Raw genomic sequence first — 20,060 nt, forward strand, 5'->3', positions numbered from 1 at the left:
GTACTTCTCTGCTAACCACATATGTCAGTACTTCTCTGCCAGCCACATATGTCATTACTTCTCTACCAGTCACATATCTCATTCCTTCTCTGCCAGTCACATATGTCATTCCTTCTCTGCCAGTCACATATGTCAGTACTTCTCTGCCAGTCACATATGCCAATACTTCTTTGCCAGTCACATATGTCAGTACTTCTCTGCCAGTCACAATATGTCATTACTTCTTTGTCAGTCACGTATGTCAGTACTTCTCTGTTGGTTAAATTATGTGGTTCCCTTCAGTCTCAGTATTTACTATGCTATCCTTAGCTTATGTTGTCCGTTCTGTAACATCATTATCTTTGGACATTGTTAGTATTGCATGTACAGCACTGAGTGATAAGCATAGGAAAGGGCATGTAATGTGCTCAGACTTATAAGCAGTGATGCTTTTCTTACATTGAGAGCAAAAGCCTCATTTTTAATGAACTTTATTTTAATGCTATCTACGAACCCATTTTTATGTACACTTTTCATTAACAATGTTTATACTTTTTTCAGGTTAGGGAAAATTGATCTTTAGATTATATGTATTAAAGTTTACATGTAGTAAGAAAGTTCGTTCTAGAAGACAGAGAGTGGATATTTGTTAATGAAACTGTTGTTCTCTCAGTCCTAATGCTACCTTTGTAAGACAGCATTTGTGATAAAAAAGAGTTAGGGTTAAGTGTGTGAGGATTTTTATTGGGGTAGTGCAGTAAAAAGTGGTTACAGTATAACAGTATTTACTTGTGATAATTCTTGATAACCTAAAGAGAATCAGTTTGCCAAGTAAGTAGGTGAATGGGTTAGATATAAATAAGTGGCACTGAGGTTACGTATTTAGTTAATGTATGTCATAGAACATAGCTAGCCTCACTGAAATAACAACAACAAATAAGAACCAGTCATATAAAGAAGGGATCACACCATCAACCAGAGGACACAGTATCAAATTCAGTAAGAAACTTATTAAAAAAGTTGAAAAAATTGCTTTTTCAGTATGAGTGGTGGACAAATCGAATGACTGAGGACATGGTTAATGCAAGTAGCATACATGAATTTGAGATGTGTGATAGTAGAGAATGTTCAAGATATGGGCCCTGATAAGGGTAAAACTCTTTCCCTATAAAGTACAAATAGGAAAGTACATATTAGTAATTACACATGTAAAAAGATACATTTCTTTCTTTTAAAGTTTCATACCTCCAGTTAGCAGTCAATAGAACATGGCAAACAAAACATCCTGTGACAAAATATCTTTTTCATAAAAATATGAAATTTATTTAGAAAACTGTAATAGGTTAAGAATTTAACCGTCATGAAAGTTTTTTACCTTCATGATGATCAAAAAGAACCTTTAGAATGCAATACAGTCTTGGACATAACATTGTATCATGATACAGGTTAAAGATCTCCAGTTTGAATTCCTTACAACCAGCAGCATTCAGATTAGAGATTTTTCAGATTATTGGTGCTTATCTATATTATAGGGTTTTCAAATTTTCATTTGTCATTTGTATGTAGATATGGAAAGATTTTTTTTTTTTTTTTTTTTTTTGCTTTGTCGCCGTCTCCCGCGTTTGCGAGGTAGCGCAAGGAAACAGACGAAAGAAATGGCCCAACCCACCCCCATACACATGTATATACATACGTCCACACACGCAATATACATACCTACACAGCTTTCCATGGTTTACCCCAGACGCTTCACATGCCTTGATTCAATCCACTGACAGCACGTCAACCCCGGTATACCACATCGCTCCAATTCACTCTATTCCTTGCCCTCCTTTCACCCTCCTGCATGTTCAGGCCCCGATCACACAAAATCTTTTTCACTCCATCTTTCCACCTCCAATTTGGTCTCCCTCTTCTCCTCGTTCCCTCCACCTCCGACACATATACCCTCTTGGTCAATCTTTCCTCACTCATTCTCTCCATGTGACCAAACCATTTCAAAACACCCTCTTCTGCTCTCTCAATCACGCTCTTTTTATTTCCACACATCTCTCTTACCCTTACGTTACTTACTCGATCAAACCACCTCACACCACACATTGTCCTCAAACATCTCATTTCCAGCACATCCATCCTCCTGCGCACAACTCTATCCATAGTCCAAGCCTCGCAACCATACAACATTGTTGGAACCACTATTCCTTCAAACATACCCATTTTTGCTTTCCGAGATAATGTTCTTGACTTCCACACATTCTTCAAGGCTCCCAGAATTTTCGCCCCCTCCCCCACCCTATGATCCACTTCCGCTTCCATGTTTCCATCCGCTGCCAGATCCACTCCCAGATATCTAAAACACTTCACTTCCTCCAGTTTTTCTCCATTCAAACTCACCTCCCAATTGACTTGACCCTCAACCCTACTGTACCTAATAACCTTGCTCTTGTTCACATTTACTCTTAACTTTCTTCTTTCACACACTTTACCAAACTCAGTCACCAGCTTCTGCAGTTTCTCACATGAATCAGCCACCAGTGCTGTATCATCAGCGAACAACAACTGACTCACTTCCCAAGCTCTCTCATCCCTAACAGACTTCATACTTGCCCCTCTTTCCAAAACTCTTGCATTCACCTCCCTAACAACCCCATCCATAAACAAATTAAACAACCATGGAGACATCACACACCTTTGCCACAAACCTACATTCACTGAGAACCAATCACTTTCCTCTCTTCCTACACGTACACATGCCTTACATCCTCGATAAAAACTTTTCACTGCTTCTAACAACTTGCCTCCCACACCATATATTCTTAATACCTTCCACAGAGCATCTCTATCAACTCTATCATATGCCTTCTCCAGATCCATAAATGCTACATACAAATCCATTTGCTTTTCTAAGTATTTCTCACATACATTCTTCAAAGCAGACACCTGATCCACACATCCTCTACCACTTCTGAAACCACACTGCTCTTCCCCAATCTGATGCTCTGTACATGCCTTCACCCTCTCAATCAATACCCTCCCATATAATTTGCCAGGAATACTCAACAAACTTATACCTCTGTAATTTGAGCACTCACTCTTATCCCCTTTGCCTTTGTACAATGGCACTATGCATGCATTCCGCCAATCCTCAGGCACCTCACCATGAGTCATACATACATTAAATAACCTTACCAACCAGTCAACAATACAGTCACCCCCTTTTTTAATAAATTCCACTGCAATACCATCCAAACCTGCTGCCTTGCCGGCTTTCATCTTCCGCAAAGCTTTTACTACCTCTTCTCTGTTTACCAAATCATTTTCCCTAACCCTCGCACTTTGCACACCACCTCGACCAAAACACCCTATATCTGCCACTCTGTCATCAAACACATTCAACAAACCTTCAAAATACTCACTCCATCTCCTTCTCACATCACCACTACTTGTTATCACCTCCCCATTAGCGCCCTTCACTGAAGTTCCCATTTGCTCCCTTGTCTTATGCACTTTATTTACCTCCTTCCAGAACATCTTTTTATTCTCCCTAAAATTTAATGATATTCTCTCACCCCAACTCTCATTTGCCCTTTTTTTCACCTCTTGCACCTTTCTCTTGACCTCCTGTCTCTTTCTTTTATACGTCTCCCACTCAATTTCATTTTTTCCCTGCAAAAATCGTCCAAAACATTTATTTGTTGTACTTATGCAAAAGTCTTCCTTGTCTCTACTGTTAACAAGTATAATTTAGATTAAGGTACCAGATAAGCATTTGGTGCTAAATACAAGATGAAGTGCCAGGAATTGGACTCTTTATGAATGCCTTTGTGATGGCAGAAATAACTGAAAAATTATAGAAGACTACAGTCTTGAATTCAGTCTTTGAAAACTCACGCATCATTAACATTAATCTTAAATGCAAAGGCTTTTGGATTTGGGATGTTTTTGGACGATCCATATTCAGACTGGAGATCTTAGACCTTTCGAGATGGTGTTGGGACTCTAGCTGAACTTGTAGGTGTTGCCTTTTCTAACTTTCATTTAAATTGGAAGGTGCATATTATTAGTATGTTGAGATACCTTATATCTTAAGCAGCTTCAGTTAGCAACAGGAAGTTTTAGTTGCTCAGACAATACAATGGGGAAGCATATAGTCTTGGTGTGCATGCTAAATTTTAATGTCTGTATAGCAAAAAATATGGTTAATTTACCAAATTTGTTATATATATGCAAAGGAAAGAAGTGGAAGGGGTTCATCTGGTGTACAAGGCACCTTTCTTATGACAATATTTATTACACCACCTTTTCTGTTACATATAGGTAATAGTACAGTTGTTAAAAGGACCTTATACAACGAGCCTCACTTAATTGCGCCCTAAATCACCTAGGGTCAGAAAGCAGTGGAGTTAGCCTGAAATAAACAACTCTGTTAGTCACTCTGTTAGTCACTAACCTTGACTTCATTGTTCTCATTCATAAAGGTTCTCATTTCCTACTAACCATATATGATTTCTCCTCATATATATTATTTATATACAACTTCAGTATCACTAAGTGTCTTACCTCATACTGCTTGGGGTACCTCTAGCTTGTAACAGACCTACTGGCTTCCTTCAATATATGTACAATCTCAGGTGTTCCTTATTGCTAATCTTACCTTTCATCTTGTAAACTAATGTATACAACATTGATTAATCTCACATTTCTTTTTTTAAGCTAACAGAATTCAAATATCCCTAATGAACACACTTACAAAGGTCATATGAAGTGTCTGTCTCAGTTGCTTGACCATGTGTCATGGATGAGTATTGGAACATCATCTGTCCTACTACTGTTATTCTGTCTTAGGGGCTTTTAGATTATTATATATTTTACTTCATTCCCTTATATATTGGTATATTACTAAGTCGATGTTTCCCTGCATCAGTAAGGTAGTGCCAGGAAACAGACAAAGAAAGGCCCATCCACTCATATACACACGCACACACACACACATATATATATATGTATATGTATGTGTGTGGGTGTTTATGTGTATACATGTGTATTTGCGCTACCCCACTAACTGGGAGACGGTGACTAAGTATAATGTGTCAGGTGGAGGGAACGAGAAGTAGGAGACCAAATTGGAGGTGGAAGGATGGAGTGAAAAATATTTTGAGCGATCGGGTCCTGAACATACACGAGGGTGAAAGGAGTGCAAGGAATAGAGTGAATTGGAACGATGTGGTATACTGGGGTCGACATGCTGTCAGTGGATTGAATCAGGGCATGTGAAGCGTCTGGGGTAAACCATGGAAAGTTTTATGGGGCATGGATGTGGAAAGGGAGCAGGGGAGGGGTGGGATGCTATTTCATTTGTGGCAGGGTGGCGATGGGAATGAATAAGGCAGCAAGTATGAATATGTACATATGTATACATGTATATGTCTGTGTACGTATATGTATACGTTGAAATGTATGGGTATGTATATGTGCGTGCTTGGGATTGTCTGTATATACATGTGTATGTGGGTGGGTTGGGCAATTCTTTTGTCTGTTTCCTTGCACTACCTCGCTAATGCATGAGACAGCAACAAAGTATAAAAAAGATAGTAATAATATAATACATCCCTAGGGATAGGGGAGAAAAAATAATTCCCATGCATTCCCCGCATGTCATAGAAGGCGACTAAAGGGGATGAAAGCGGGGGGGGGGGGGGGGGTTAGAAACCCTCCCCTCCTTGTATGTTGACTTTCTAAAAGAGGAAACAGAAGGAGTCATGCGGGAAGTGCTCATCCTCCTCGAAGGCCCAGATTGGGGTGTCTAAATGTGTGGATGTAACCAAGATGAGAAAAAAGGAGATAGGTAGTATGTTTGAGGAAAGGAACCTGGATGTTTTGGCTCTGAAAGAAAGGAAGCTCAACAGTAAAGGGGAAGAATTGTTTGGGAATGTCTTGGGAGTAAAGTCAGAGGTTGGTAAGAGGACAAGAGCAAAGCAGGAGTTGTGGGAGTATGCAATAAAGTGTAAGAAAGTTGATGGAGAGAGATGAGTGATTATTGGTGCTTATGCACCTGGTCATGATCAGAAAGATCATGAGAGGCAAGTGTTTTGGGAACAGCTAAGTGAGTGTGTTAGAAGTTTTGATGCACAAGACTGGGTTATAGTGATGGGTGATTATTGGTGCCTATGCACCTGGTCATGAGAAGAAAGATCATGAGAGGCAAGTGTTTTGGGAGCAGTTGAGTGTGTTAGCAGCTTAGATGCACAAGACCAGGTTATAGTGATGGGTGATTTGAATGCAAAGGTGAGTAATGTGGCAGTTGAGGGTATAATTGGTATACATGGGGTGTTCAGTATTGCAAATGGAAATGGTGAAGAGCTTGTAGATTTATGTGCTGAAAAAGGACCGGTGATTGAGAATACCTGGTTTAAAAAGAGAGATATACATAAGTATACATATGTAAGTAGGAGAGATGGCCAGAGAGTGTTATTGGATTGTGTGTTGATTGTTAGGAGCATGAGAGACTTTTGGATGTTAATGTGCTCAGGGGGCAACTGGAGGGATGTCTGATCATTACGCTGTGGAGGCGAAGGTGAAGATTTGTAGAGGTTTTCAGGAAAGAAGAGAGAATGTTGGGGTGAAGAGAGTGGTGAGAGTAAGTGAGCTTGGAAAGGATACTTGTGTGAGGAAGTACTAGGAAAGATTGAGTACGGAATGGGAAAAGGTGAGTGGGGGAGGAATGGGATGTATTTAGGCAAGCAATGATGGCTTGCGCAAAAGATGCCTCCGGCATGAGAAAGGTGGGAGGTGGGCAGATTAGAAAGGGTAGTGAGTGATGGGATGAAGAAGTAAGATTGTTAGTGACAGCGAAGAGAGGCATTTGGACAATTTTTGTAGGGAAATAGTGCAGATGCTTGGTAGATGTGTAAAAGAAAGAGGCAGGAGGTCGAAAGAAAGTTGCAAGAGGTGAAAAAGAGGGCAAATGAGAGTTGGTTGGGTGAGAGAATATCGTTAAATTTTAGGGAGAATAAAAAGATGTTCTGGAAGGATATAAATAAAGTGAGTAAGACAAGGAAACAAATGGGAACATTGGTGAAGGGGGCTAATGGGGAGGTAATAACAAGTAGTGGTGAAGTGAGAAGGAGATGGAGTGAGTATTTTGAAGGTTTGTTGAATGTGTTTGATGATAGAGTGGCAGATATAGGGTGTTTTGGTCGAGGTGGTGTGCGAAGTGAGAGGGTCAGGGGGAATGGTTTGGTACACAGAGAGTGGCAGATATAGGGTGTTTTGGTCGAGGTGGTGTGTGAAGTGAGAGGGTCAGGGAGAATGGTTTGGTACACAGAGAAGAGGTGGTGAAAGCCGGCAAGGTGGCGGATTTGGATGGTATTGCAGTGGAGTTTATTAAAAAAGGGGGTGACTGTATTGATGACTGGTTGGTGAGGATATTCAATGTATGTATGGGTCATGGTGAAGTGCCTGAGGATTGGTGGAATGCATGCGTAGTGCCACTGTACAAAGGCAAAGGGGATAAAAGTGAGTGTTCAAATTACAGAGGTATAAGTTTGTTGAGTATTCCTGGAAAATCATATGGGAGGGTTTTGATTGAGAGGGTGAAGGCATGTACAGAGCATCAGATTAGGGAAAAGCAGTGTGGTTTCAGAAGTGGTAGAGGATGTGTGGATCAGGTGTTTGCTTTGAAGAATGTATGTGAGAAATACTTAGAAAAACAAATAGATTTGTTTGTAGCATTTATGGATCTGGAGAAGGCATATGATAGAGTTGCTAGGGATGCACTGTGGAAGGTATTAAGAATATATGGTGTGGGAGGCAAGTTGTTAGAAGCAGTGAAAAGTTTTTATCGAGGATGTAAGGCATGTGTACGTGTAGGAAGAGAGGAAAGTGATTGGTTCTCAGTGAACGTTGGTTTGCGACAGGGATGCATGATGTCTCCATGATTGATTAATTTGTTTATGGATGGGGTTGTTAGGGAGGTGAATGCAAGAGTTTTGGAAAGAGGGGCAAGTATGCAGTCTGTTGTGGATGAGAGAGCTTGGGAAGTGAATCTGTTGTTGTTTGCTGATGATACAGCGCTGGTAGCTGATTCAGGTGAGAAACTGCAGAAGCTGGTGACTGAGTTTGGTAAAGTGTGTGAAAGAAGAAAGCTGCGAGTAAATGTGAATAAGAGCAAGGTAATTAGGTACAGTAGGGTTGAGAGACTTTCAATTGGGAGGTAAGTTTGAATGGAGTAAAACTGGAGGAAGTGAAGTGTTTTAGATATCTGGGAGTGGATTTGGCAGCAGATGGAACCATGGAAGCGGAAGTGAATCATAGGGTGGGGGAGGGGGTCAAAGTTCTGGGAGCGTTGAAAAATGTGTGGAAGTCGAGAACGTCATCTTGGAAGGCAAAAATGAGTATGTTTGAAGGAATAGAGGTTCCAACAATGTTATATGGTTGCGAGGCGTGGGCTGTAGATAGAGTTGTGTGGAGGAGGGTGGATGTGCTGGAAATGAGATGTTTGAGGACAGTATGTGGTGTGAGCTGGTTGATTGAGTAAGTAATGAAAGGGTAAGAGAGATGTGTGGAAATAAAAAGAGTGTGGTTGAGAGAGCAGAAGAGGGTGTTGTGAAATGGTTTGGTCACACGGAGAGAATGAGTGAGGAAAGATTGACCAAGAGGATATATGTGTCAGAAGTGGAGGGAACGAGGAGAAGTGGGAGACCAAATTGGAGGTGGAAAGATGGAGTGAAAAAGATTTTGAGTGATCGGGGCCTGAACATGCAGGAGGGTGAAAGGCGTGCAAGGAATAGAGTGAATTGGAACGATGTGGTATACCGGGTCGATATGCTGTCAATGGATTGAACCAGGGCATGTGAAGTGTCTGGGGTAAACCATGGAAAGTTTTGTGGAGCCTGGATGTGGAAAGGGAGCCATGCTTTTGGAGCATTATACATGACAGCTAGAGACTGAGTGTGAACGAGTGTGGCCTTTGTTGTCTTTTCCTAGCGCTACCTCGCACACATGTGGGGGGAGTGGGTTGTTATTTCACGTGTGGCGGGATGGCGACGGGAATGAATAAGGGCAGACTATGAATTATGTACATGTGTATATATGTATATGTCTGTGTATGTATATATATGTATATGTTGAGATGTATAGGAATGTATATGTGTGTGTGTGGACTTGTATGTATATACATGTGTATATGGGTGGGTTGTGCAATTCTTTCGTCTGTTTCCTTGCGCTACCTCGCTGATGCGGGAGACAGTGACTAAGTATAATAGAATAAATTACATACATGTATTTTTATTTCATTCATATTTGCCATTTCCCACATTAGCAAGGTACTGTTAAGAACAGAGGACTGAGCCTTAGAGGGAAAATCCTCACATGGCCCCTTTCTCTGTTCCTTCTCTTAGAAAAGTAAAAACTGGAGGGGAGGATTTCCAACCCCGTGTTGTCTCCCCTTTTAGTTGCCTTTTACATCACGCAGGGAATACGTGGGAAGTATTTTTTCTCCCCTATCCCCAGGCATATTATATATATATATATATATATATATATATCTATATATATATATATATATATATATCCCTGGGGATAGGGGAGAAAGAATACTTCCCACGTATTCCCTGTGTGTCGTAGAAGGTGACTAAAAGGGGAGGGAGCGGGTGGCTGGAAATCCTCCCCTTTCTTGTTTTTTTTTTTTAATTTTCCAAAAGAAGGAACAGAGAAGGGGGTCAGGTGAGGATATTCCCTCTAAGGCCCAGTTCTCTGTTCTTAATGCTACCTCGCTAACGCGGGAAATGGCAAATAGTATGAAAAAAATATATTTTTTTTTTTTCTTTTTTTTTTCATACTTTGTCGCTGTCTCCCGCGTTTGCGAGGTAGCGCAAGGAAACAGACGAAAGAAATGGCCCAACCCCCCCCCCCATACACATGTACATACGTCCACACACGCAAATATACATACCTACACAGCCTTCCATGGTTTACCCCAGACGCTTCACATGCCTTGATTCAATCCACTGACAGCACGTCAACCCCTGTATACCACATCGCTCCAATTCACTCTATTCCTTGCCCTCCTTTCACCCTCCTGCATGTTCAGGCCCCGATCACACAAAATCTTTTTCACTCCATCTTTCCACCTCCAATTTGGTCTCCCTCTTCTCCTCGTTCCCTCCACCTCCGACACATATATCCTCTTGGTCAATCTTTCCTCACTCATTCTCTCCATGTGCCCAAACCATTTCAAAACACCCTCTTCTGCTCTCTCAACCACGCTCTTTTTATTTCCACACATCTCTCTTACCCTTACGTTACTTACTCGATCAAACCACCTCACACCACACATTGTCCTCAAACATCTCATTTCCAGCACATCCATCCTCCTGCGCACATCTCTATCCATAGCCCATGCCTCGCAACCATACAACATTGTTGGAACCACTATTCCTTCAAACATACCCATTTTTGCTTTCCGAGATAATGTTCTCGACTTCCACACATTTTTCAAGGCTCCCAAAATTTTCGCCCCCTCCCCCACCCTATGATCCACTTCCACTTCCATGGTTCCATCCGCTGACAGATCCACTCCCAGATATCTAAAACACTTCACTTCCTCCAGTTTTTCTCCATTCAAACTCACCTCCCAATTGACTTGACCCTCACCCCTACTGTACCTAATAACCTTGCTCTTATTCACATTTACTCTTAACTTTCTTCTTCCACACACTTTACCAAACTCAGTCACCAGCTTCTGCAGTTTCTCACATGAATCAGCCACCAGCGCTGTATCATCAGCGAACAACAACTGACTCACTTCCCAAGCTCTCTCATCCCCAACAGACTTCATACTTGCCCCTCTTTCCAGGACTCTTGCATTTACCTCCCTAACAACCCCATCCATAAACAAATTAAACAACCATGGAGACATCACACACCCCTGCCGCAAACCTACATTCACTGAGAACCAATCACTTTCCTCTCTTCCTACACGTACACATGCCTTACATCCTCGATAAAAACTTTTCACTGCTTCTAACAACTTGCCTCCCACACCATATATTCTTAATACCTTCCACAGAGCATCCCTATCAACTCTATCATATGCCTTCTCCAGATCCATAAATGCTACATACAAATCCATTTGCTTTTCTAAGTATTTCTCACATACATTCTTCAAAGCAAACACCTGATCCACACATCCTCTACCACTTCTGAAACCGCACTGCTCTTCCCCAATCTGATGCTCTGTACATGCCTTCACCCTCTCAATCAATACCCTCCCATATAATTTACCAGGAATACTCAACAAACTTATACCTCTGTAATTTGAGCACTCACTCTTATCCCCTTTGCCTTTGTACAATGGCACTATGCACGCATTCCGCCAATCCTCAGGCACCTCACCATGAGTCATACATACATTAAATAACCTTACCAACCAGTCAACAATACAGTCACCCCCCTTTTTAATAAATTCCACTGCAATACCATCCAAACCTGCTGCCTTGCCGGCTTTCATCTTCCGCAAAGCTTTTACTACCTCTTCTCTGTTTACCAAATCATTTTCCCTAACCCTCTCACTTTGCACACCACCTCGACCAAAACACCCTATATCTGCCACTCTGTCATCAGACACACATATATATATATATATATATATATATATATTTTTTTTTTTTTCATACTATTCGCCATTTCCCGCGATAGCGAGGTAGCGTTAAGAACAGAGGACTGGGCCTTTGAGGGAATATCCTCACCTGGCCCCCTTCTCTGTTCCTTCTTTTGGAAAATTAAAAAAAAACGAGAGGGGAGGATTTCCAGCCCCCCGCTCCCTTCCCTTTTAGTCGCCTTCTATGACACGCAGGGAATACGTGGGAAGTATTCTTTCTCCCCTATCCCCAGGTCTCCCACTCAATTTCATTTTTTCCCTGCAAAAATCGTCCAAATGCCTCTCTCTTCTCTTTCACTAATACTCTTACTTCTTCATCCCACCACTCACTACCCTTTCTAATCAACCCACCTCCCACTCTTCTCATGCCACAAGCATCTTTTGCGCAATCCATCACTGATTCCCTAAATACATCCCATTCCTCCCCCACTCCCCTTACTTCCATTGCTCTCACCTTTTTCCATTCTGTACTCAGTCTCTCCTGGTACTTCCTCACACAAGTCTCCTTCCCAAGCTCACTTACTCTCACCACCCTCTTCACCCCAACATTCACTCTTCTTTTCTGAAAACCCATACAAATCTTCACCTTAGCCTCCACAAGATAATGATCAGACATCCCTCCAGTTGCATATCTCAGCACATTAACATCCAAAAGTCTCTCTTTCGCGCGCCTGTCAATTAACACGTAATCCAATAACGCTCTCTGGCCATCTCTCCTACTTACATAAGTATACTTATGTATATCTCGCTTTTTAAACCAGGTATTCCCAATCATCAGTCCTTTTTCAGCACATAAATCTAAAAGCTCTTCACCATTTCCATTTACAACACTGAACACCCCATGTATACCAGTTATTCCCTCAACTGCCACATTACTCACCTTTGCATTCAAATCACCCAACACTATAACCCGGTCTCGTGCATCAAAACCACTAACACACTTATTCAGCTGCTCCCAAAACACTTGCCTCTCATGATCTTTCTTCTCATGCCCAGGTGCATATGCACCAATAATCACCCATCTCTCTCCATCAACTTTCAGTTTCAGGAGGTCAAGAGAAAGGTGCAAGAGGTGAAAAAAAGGGCAAATGAGAGTTGGGGTGAGAGAGTATCATTAAATTTTAGGGAGAATAAAAAGATGTTCTGGAAGGAGGTAAATAGGGTGCGTAAGACAAGGGAGCAAATGGGAACTTCAGTGAAGGGCGCAAATGGGGAGGTGATAACAAGTAGTGGTGATGTGAGAAGGAGATGGAGTGAGTATTTTGAAGGTTTGTTGAATGTGTTTGATGACAGAGTGGCAGATATAGGGTGTTTTGGTCGAGGTGGTGTGCAAAGTGCGAGGGTTAGGGAAAATGAGTTGGTAAACAGAGAAGAGGTAGTAAAAGCTTTTTGGAAGATGAAAGCCGGCAAGGCAGCAGGTTTGGATGGTATTGCAGTGGAATTTATTAAAAAAGGGGGTGACTGTATTGTTGACTGGTTGGTAAGGTTATTTAATGTATGTATGACTCATGGTGAGGTGCCTGAGGATTGGCGGAATGCGTGCATAGTGCCATTGTACAAAGGCAAAGGGGATAAGAGTGAGTGCTCAAATTACAGAGGTATAAGTTTGTTGAGTATTCCTGGCAAATTATATGGGAGGGTATTGATTGAGAGGGTGAAGGCATGTACAGAGCATCAGATTGGGGAAGAGCAGTGTGGTTTCAGAAGTGGTAGAGGATGTGTGGATCAGGTGTTTGCTTTGAAGAATGTATGTGAGAAATACTTAGAAAAGCAAATGGATTTGTATGTAGCGTTTATGGATCTGGAGAAGGCATATGATAGAGTTGATAGAGATGCTCTGTGGAAGGTATTAAGAATATATGGTGTGGGAGGCAAGTTGTTAGAAGCAGTGAAAAGTTTTTATCGAGGATGTAAGGCATGTGTACGTGTAGGAAGAGAGGAAAGTGATTGGTTCTCAGTGAATGTAGGTTTGCGGCAGGGGTGTGTGATGTCTCCATGGTTGTTTAACTTGTTTATGGATGGGGTTGTTAGGAAGGTGAATGCAAGAGTTTTGGAAAGAGGGGCAAGTATGTAGTCTGTTGGGGATGAGAGAGCTTGGGAAGTGAGTCAGTTGTTGTTCACTGATGATACAGCGCTGGTGGCTGATTCATGTGAGAAACTGCAGAAGCTGGTGACTGAGTTTGGTAAAGTGTGTGAAAGAAGAAAGTTAAGAGTAAATGTGAATAAGAGCAAGGTTATTAGGTACAGTAGGGTTGGGGGTCAATTCAATTGGGAGGTGAGTTTGAATGGAGAAAAACTGGAGGAAGTGAAGTCTTTTAGATATCTGGGAGTGGATCTGGCAGGGGATGGAACCATGGAAGCGGAAGTGGATCATAGGGTGGGGGAGGGGGCGAAAATTCTGGGAGCCTTGAAGAATGTGTGGAAGTCGAGAACATTATCTCGGAAAGCAAAAATGGGTATGTTTGAAGGAATAGTGGTTCCAACAATGTTGTATGGTTGCGAGGCGTGGACTATGGATAGAGTTGTGCGCAGGAGGATGGATGTGCTGGAAATGAGATGTCTGAGGACAATGTGTGGTGTGAGGTGGTTTGATTGAGTAAGTAACGTAAGGGTAAGAGAGATGTGTGGAAATAAAAAGAGCGTGGTTGAGAGAGCAGAAGAGGGTGTTTTGAAATGGTTTGGTCACATGGAGAGAATGAGTGAGGAAAGATTGACCAAGAGGATATATGTGTAGGAGGTGGAGGGAACGAGGAGAAGAGGGAGACCAAATTGGAGGTGGAAAGATGGAGTGAAAAAGATTTTGTGTGATCGGGGCCTGAACATGCAGGAGGGTGAAAGGAGGGCAAAGAATAGAGTGAATTGCAGCGATGTGGTATACCGGGGTTGACGTGCTGTCAGTGGATTGAATCAAGGCATGTGTATGGAGGTGGGTTGGGCCATTTCTTTCGTCTGTTTCCTTGCGCTACCTCGCAAATGCGGGAGACAGCGACAAAGCAAAAAAAAGAAAAAAAAAAAAGATATATATATATATATATATATATATATATATATATATATATATATATATATCCCTAGGGATAGGGGATTAAGAATACTTCCCACGTATTCCCTGCGTGTCGTAGAAGGCGACTAAAAGGGGAGGGAGCGGGGCTGGAAATCCTCTCCTCTCGTTTTTTTTTTTTTTAATTTTCCAAAAGGAGGAACAGAGGGGGCCAGGTGAAGATATCCCACAAAGGCCCAGTCCTCTGTTCTTAACGCTACCTCGCTAACGCGGGAAATGGCGAATAGTTTAAAAGAAAGAAAGATATATATATATATATATATTTTTTTTTCATACTATTCGCCATTTCCTGTGATAGCGCGGTAGCGTTAAGAACAGAGGACTGGGCCTTTCAGGGAATATCCTCACCTGGCCCCGTTTGTTCCTTCTTTTGGAAAATTAAAAAAAAATTAGAGGGGAGGATTTCCAGCCCCCCGCTCCCTCCCCTTTTGGTCGCCTTCTACGACACGCAGGGAATACGTGGAAAGTATTCTTTCTCCCCAATCCCCAGGGATAATATATATATATATATATATATATATATATATATATATATATATATATATATATATATATATATATATATATATCTTTTCTTTCTTTCAAACTATTCGCCATTTCCCGCATTAGCGAGGTAGCGTTAAGAACAGAGGACTGGGCCTTAGAGGGAATACCCTCACCTGGCCCAATTCTCTGTTCCTTCTTTTGGAAAAAAAAAAAAAAAAGAAAAAAAAAAAAAAATATATATATATATATATATATATATATATATATATATATATATATATATATATATATATTTTTTTTTTTATACTTTGTCGCTGTCTCCCGCGTTTGCGAGGTAGTGCAAGGAAACAGACGAAAGAAATGGCCCAACCCCCCCCCATACACATCTATATACATACGTCCACACACGCAAATATACATACCTACACAGCTTTCCATGGTTTACCCCAGACGCTTCACATGCCTTGATTCAATCCACTGACAGCACGTCAACCCCGGTATAGCACATCGCTCCAATTCACTCTATTCCTTGCCCTCCTTTCACCCTCCTGCATGTTCAGGCCCCGATCACACAAAATCTTTTTCACTCCATCTTTCCACCTCCAATTTGGTCTCCCTCTTCTCCTCGTTCCCTCCACCTCCGACACATATATCCTCTTGGTCAATCTTTCCTCACTCATTCTCTCCATGTGCCCAAACCATTTCAAAACACCCTCTTCTGCTCTCTCAACCACGCTCTTTTTATTTCCACACATCTCTCTTACCCTTACGTTACTCACTCGATCAAACCACCTCACACCACACATTGTCCTCAAACATCTCATTTCCAGCACATCCATCCTCCTGCGCACATCTCTATCCATAGCCCACGCCTCGCAACCATACAACATTGTTGGAACCACTATTCCTTCAAACATACCCATTTTTGCTTTCCGAGATAATGCTCTCGACTTCCACACATTCTTCACCCAGAATTTTCGCCCCCTCCCCCACCCTATGATCCACTTCCGCTTCCATGGTTCCATCCGCTGCCAGATCCACTCCCAGATATCTAAAACACTTCACTTCCTCCAGTTTTTCTCCATTCAAACTCACCTCCCAATTGACTTGACCCTCAACCCTACTGTACCTAATAACCTTGCTCTTATTCACATTTACTCTTAACTTTCTTCTTCCACACACTTTACCAAACTCAGTCACCAGCTTCTGCAGTTTCTCACATGAATCAGCCACCAGCGCTGTATCATCAGCGAACAACAACTGACTCACTTCCCAAGCTCTCTCATCCCCAACAGACTTCATACTTGCCCCTCTTTCCAAAACTCTTGCATTTACCTCCCTAACAACCCCATCCATAAACAAATTAAACAACCATATATATATATATATATATATATATATATATATATATATATATATATATATATATATATATATATATATATTTTTCTTTCAAACTATTCGCCATTTCCCGCGTTAGCGAGGTAGCGTTAAGAACAGAGAACTAGGCCTTTGAGGGAGTATCCTCACCTGGCCCCCTTCTCTGTTCCTTCTTTTAGAAAATTAAAAAAAAAATGATGAGAGATTTCCAGCCCCCCGCTCCCTCCCCTTTTAGTCGCCTTCTACAACACGCAGGGAACACGTGGAAAGTATTCTTTCTCCCCTATCCCCAGGGATTATATATATATATATATATATATATATATATATATATATATCTTTTTTCTTTCAAACTGTTCACCATTTCCCGCGTTAGCAAGGTAGCATTAAGAACAGAGGACTGGGCCTCTGAGGGAATATCTTCACCTGGCCCCCTTCTCTGTTCCTTCTTTTGGAAAATTAAAAAAAAACGAGGGGAGGATTTCCAGCCCCCCGCTCCCTCCCCTTTTAGTCGTCTTCTACGACATGCAGGGAATATGTGGGAAGTATTCTTTCTCCCCTATCCCCAGGGATATTTTTTTTTTTTGATTTGTCGCTGTCTCCCACGTTTGCAAGGCAGCGCAAGGAAACAGACGAAAGAAATGGCCCAACCCACCCCCATACACATGTATATACATACACGTCCACACACGCAAATATACATAACTAAACAGCTTTCCATGGTTTACCCCAGACGCTTCACATGCCCTGATTCAATCCACTGACAGCACATCAACCCCGGTATACCACATCGATCCAATTCACTCTCTTCCTAGCCCTCCTTTCACCCTCCTGCATGTTCAGGCCCCGATCACACAAAATCTTTTTCACTCCATCTTTCCACCTCCAATTTGGTCTCCCACTTCTCCTCGTTCCCTCCACCTCCAACACATATATCCTCTTGGTCAATCTTTCCTCACTCATTCTCTCCATGTGCCCAAACCATTTCAAAACACCCTCTTCTGCTCTCTCAACCACACTCTTTTTATTTCCACACATCTCTCTTACCCTTACGTTACTTACTCGATCAAACCACCTCACACCACACATTGTCCTCAAACATCTCATTTCCAGCACATCCACCCTCCTGCGCACAACTCTATCCATAGCCCACGCTTCGCAACCATACAACATTGTTGGAACCACTATTCCTTCAAACATACCCATTTTTGCTTTCTGAGATAATGTTCTCAACTTCCACACATTCTTCAAGGCTCCCAGGATTTTCGCCCCCTCCCCCACCCTATGATCCACTTCCGCTTCCATGGTTCCATCCGCTGCCAGATCCACTCCCAGATATCTAAAACACTTTACTTCCTGCAGTTTTTCTCTATTCAAACTTACCTCCCAATTGACTTGACCCTAAACCCTACTATACCTAATAACCTTGCTCTTATTCACATTTACTCTTAACTTTCTTCTTTCACACACTTTACCAAACTCAGTCACCAGCTTCTGCAGTTTCTCACATGAATCAGCCACCAGCGCTGTATCATCAGCGAACAACAGCTGACTCACTTCCCAAGCTCTCTCATCCAGAACAGACTTCATACTTGCCCCTCTTTCCAAAACTCTTGCATTCACCTCCCTAGCATCTCTATCAACTCTATCATATGCCTTCTCCAGACCCATAAATGCTACATACAAATCCATTTGCTTTTCTAAGTATATATATATATATATATATATATATATATATATATATATATATATATATATATATATATATATATATGTTCTTGAAGGAGGTAAATAAAGTGCGTAAGACAAGGGAGCAAATGGGAACTTCAGTGAAGGGCGCACATGGGGAGGTGATAACAAGTAGTGGTGATGTGAGAAGGAGATGGAGTGAGTATTTTGAAGGTTTGTTGAATGTGTTTGATGATAGAGTGGCAGATATAGGGTGTTTTGGTCGAGGTGGTGTGCAAAGTGAGAGGGTTAGGGAAAATGATTTGATAAACAGAGAAGAGGTAGTAAAAGCTTTGCGGAAGATGAAAGCCGGCAAGGCAGCAGGTTTGGATGGTATTGCAGTGGAATTTATTAAAAACGGGGGTGACTGTATTATTGAGTGGTTGGTAAGGTTATTTAATGTATGTATGACTCATGGTGAGGTGCCTGAGGATTGGCGGAATGCGTGCATAGTGCCATTGTACAAAGGCAAAGGGGATAAGAGTGAGTGCTCAAATTACAGAGGTATAAGTTTGTTGAGTATTCCTGGGAAATTATATGGGAGGGTATTGATTGAGAGGGCGAAGGCATGTGCAGAGCATCAGATTGGGGAAGAGCAGAGTGGTTTCAGAAGTGGTAGAGGATGTGTGGATCAGGTGTTTGCTTTGAAGAATGTATGTGAGCAATACTTAGAAAAGCAAATGGATTTGTATGTAGCATTTATGGATCTGGAGAAGGCATATGATAGAATTGATAGAGATGCTCTGTGGAAGGTATTAAGAATATATGGTGTGGGAGGCAAGTTGTTAGAAGCAGTGAAAAGTTTTTATCGAGGATGTAAGGCATGTGTACATGTAGGAAGAGAGGAAAGTGATTGGTTCTCAGTGAATGTAGGTTTGTGGCAGGGGCGTGTGATGTCTCCATGGTTGTTTAATTTGTTTATGGATGGGGTTGTTAGGGAGGTGAATGCAAGAGTTTTGGAAAGAGGGGCAAGTATGAAGTCTGTTAGGGATGAGAGAGCTTGGGAAGTGAGTCAGTTGTTGTTCGCTGATGATACAGTGCTGGTGGCTGATTCATGTGAGAAACTGCAGAAGCTGGTGACTGAGTTTGGTAAAGTGTGTGAAAGAAGAAACTTAAGAGTAAATGTGAATAAGAGCAAGGTAATTAGGTACAGTAGGGTTGAGGGTCAAGTCAATTGGGAGGTAAGTTTGAATGGAGAAAAACTGGAGAAAGTAAAGTGTTTTAGATATCTGGGAGTGGATCTGGCAGTGGATGGAACCATGGAAGCGGAAGTGGATCATAGGGTGGGGAAGGGGGCGAAAATCCTGGGAGCCTTGAAGAATGTGTGGAAGTCGAGAACATTATCTCGGAAAGCAAAAATGGGTATGTTTGAAGGGATAGTGGTTCCAACAATGTTGTATGGTTGCGAGGCGTGGGCTATGGATAGAGTTGTGCGCAGGAGGATGGATGTGCTGGAAATGAGATTTTAAGGACAATGTGTGGTATGAGGTGGTTTGATCGAGTAAGTAACGTAAGGGTAAGAGAGATGTGTGGAAATAAAAAGAGCATGGTTGAGAGAGCAGAAGAGGGTGTTTTGAAATGGTTTGGGCACATGGAGAGAATGAGTGAGGAAAGATTGACCAAGAGGATATATGTGTTGGAGGTGGAGGGAACGAGGAGAAGTGGGAGACCAAATTGGAGGTGGAAAGATGGAGTGAAAAAGATTTTGTATGATCGGGGCCTGAACATGCAGGAGGGTGAAAGGAGGGCAAGGAATAGAGTGAATTG

The sequence above is a fragment of the Panulirus ornatus genome, chromosome 17 (assembly GCF_036320965.1).
Source record: "Panulirus ornatus isolate Po-2019 chromosome 17, ASM3632096v1, whole genome shotgun sequence".
Taxonomy (NCBI): Eukaryota; Metazoa; Arthropoda; class Malacostraca; order Decapoda; family Palinuridae; genus Panulirus; species Panulirus ornatus.